General features: G+C 34.0%; 1 non-coding gene across 1 annotated transcript; it reads left to right on the forward strand.

The window, feature by feature from the left end:
* Nucleotides 1-491: 491 nt before the first annotated feature.
* LOC133787365 (small nucleolar RNA R71) lies at nucleotides 492-598 on the forward strand. Its single transcript, XR_009872391.1, has one exon. It is a non-coding gene; the product is annotated as a small nucleolar RNA R71 (small nucleolar RNA).
* The last annotated feature ends 2,120 nt before the right edge of the window (nucleotides 599-2,718 follow it).

Consider the following 2,718-nt stretch of genomic DNA (forward strand, 5'->3'; position numbering starts at 1 on the left):
TATTTTTCCAAGACAGATTGGGATGATTTTTCCAAGCAAGTGTATAGGAATTTGAGTAAGTGTTGGGTGTAGGTCTTGAAAAATTACCTATAACTTATGCCTGTTCCAAGGGAATATTGTTTACATCTATCGAGCAACTAGCTGTGCTTGGGCATTGTTCATAAGAATGAGGTCCTCCACAAATCTCATAACTCATGACATTTTGTACTTGCATTGCTTGCATGGCGAGATTAGTTTGCTGCAGTTGTTTGGTTAGACATGCTACTTGATCGGTTAATAGTGTAGTTGGATCAACTTCTAATACTCCCACTACTTTCTTATTCTCTTTCTCAGTAGGCCAATTATAATTATTCATAGCCATCTCTTCCAACAGCTCATACGCTTCATTAGCGCTTTTTCTCATAAACGCTCCTCCAGATGCCGCATCTATAATTGTCCTTGTATTTCCCTCCAAACCATTATAAAAAGTATGCACTAACAGCCACTTCTCTATTCCATGTTGTGGGCATTTCCTTTGCAATTCCTTAAATCGTTCCCATGCACCATACAAAGACTCCCCATCCAGTTGATTGAAGTTGTTAATCTCTCCTCTAATTCTGGCTGACTTAGCAGGAGGAAAATATTTACCACGAAACTTTTGAGCCAAATCTTCCCAAGTAAGTATAGAATTGGCTTGTAAAGAATTCAACCAACTCTTAGCTCTGTCCCTTAGTGAAAATGGGAATAGTCTCAGTTGTAAAACATCGTTACTCACCCCATTCATTTTAAATATCGCACATAACTCCAAAAAGTTTGTGATATGTAGATTTGGATCCTCATTTGGTAACCCTCCAAATTGTACACAGTTTTGCACCATCTACATAATTGAGGGTTTTATCTCAAAAATTGTTAGCCTCAACAGTTGGAGGACGAATGCTTGAATGTATCCCTGTAACAGTAGGGAGTACATAATCCCTTAATGGTGGATCGGCTTCAACTACATTACCCATATTTGCATTATCGTTGACAACATTATTTGCGTTCTCGGGCATGGTAAAGTCCAGCCTTTTCTTTATCTTTCAATTCTTTCTACACGTTCTATCAATTTCGAGATCTATTGGTATGATTTCCTTTTTTCTACTTCCTTGCATATACCAACAAATCCTGAAACACAATATAGCCTTGATCCAAATAAATGTTAAGAAAATAAAAAAAAACCAAATTAGAACAAATAACAATTAACTATGATATTGGAAATTAAGTCCCCAACAATAGCGCCAAAAAATTGATCGTGAAAATATCTATATACACAAGTGCACGCAACAATTCAAGTAATATATGATAAGTAAAGTATCGTTCCCTCGAAGACTATCTTCCAAGTACCACTAATTATTCTTTAAATTTCTATTTGGCAACTAAGAATTTGATTTTTAAATTTGAAAATAACTTTAAACAAAAAAAAACAACTAAATAAAAGATTTAAATCACTATGAAAAAGACCTGGGGTGTTAATTTGTGGCGTCTCATAATTTTACTTAGCTAGATAGTAGTAGTAGTATCTTAGTATTTTAGTTTTCGTGGTTATTGGTCAAGCCGGGATTTAGTTGGAAACTCGTAGAGATAGTTATGAATTTAAGTTTAGCCTATAGTTTATAAATATTAATTTTATCATAAGGTTTTGATTAATGAATATGGTCCTAAGAATATTTATTATAATCTAAGGTTTAGATAGACTAAATAAGAATGTGACACTTGTCACATGTATGTTTACTAAAAATTTAAGGTTTTTGATGAATAAAAATAATTATGGATAATTCTAGGAAGTCTAGAACCTTCCCTCAACTGTTAGTATCACATTTTACTCAGTCAAATTGGTTTAAACAAATTTCAGTGTGCTGAAAGTGTGCAAAAACGTGTTTGAAATATCAGCGCATGCGATATATCACAGGTATAAGGGACGATATATTGCCTATTATTGATACGGAAAACACGTCGACTTCGTACGAACGAAACCACAGACCCTCTGGATTATGGTGCAGGCAATATATCGACTCTAGTGACCATTTTTGAATTTTCGTGGAATCTGAAACTAGAAACAGCCATCAACAACTTTGATTTGTTCCTGAACATTTTCGACCGAGTTCTGGGCATGTGTTGAGCGAAAAATTTATTTTTAATCATTTATTTATTCATTTTAAAAAGAGTTAGTTTCACTCCTTGAACTCTATAAATAGGACCATCTACTAAACCATTTTTCATCGTCTTTCAAGCACAGTTCAGAGCCTCCATGCTACTAAGTTCGTTCTAGAGAGAAACACTAGGGTTTTGGGGTTAAAGCTTTCAAATCTAAAACTTTTCTAAACACTTGGGAAGTAATATTTTTGAGTGATTTCGGTGTTTGAGGTATAGAACAAAGCCCTAAGCTATCTAAGGTACTTTTAATCTTCAGTTTTACTCCATTTCCATTCTTCTTATTCTTTCCTTTTCTTCAAATCCTAACTCGTTATAATGACTTTTGGTTAGGTGTTCAATTTCTTTGAAACTTAAGGTTTTTGGTAAGTCTTTATTCCAATGGTTTAGATCTTCTATTCATTTTCTTTTCTCTAGAGGACTTATGGTTTCTTTATGTTTGGTTTTAGGAGTTTCCAATCCCGCTCTTGTCTCCAATATCCCAATTTTTGGTAAGGAAAATTAGGTAGTTTAGTTTAAGATCTACTTTATGTTTTGTGTGATCTAACA

Source organism: Humulus lupulus, chromosome 6, assembly GCF_963169125.1.
Source record: "Humulus lupulus chromosome 6, drHumLupu1.1, whole genome shotgun sequence".
Taxonomy (NCBI): Eukaryota; Viridiplantae; Streptophyta; class Magnoliopsida; order Rosales; family Cannabaceae; genus Humulus; species Humulus lupulus.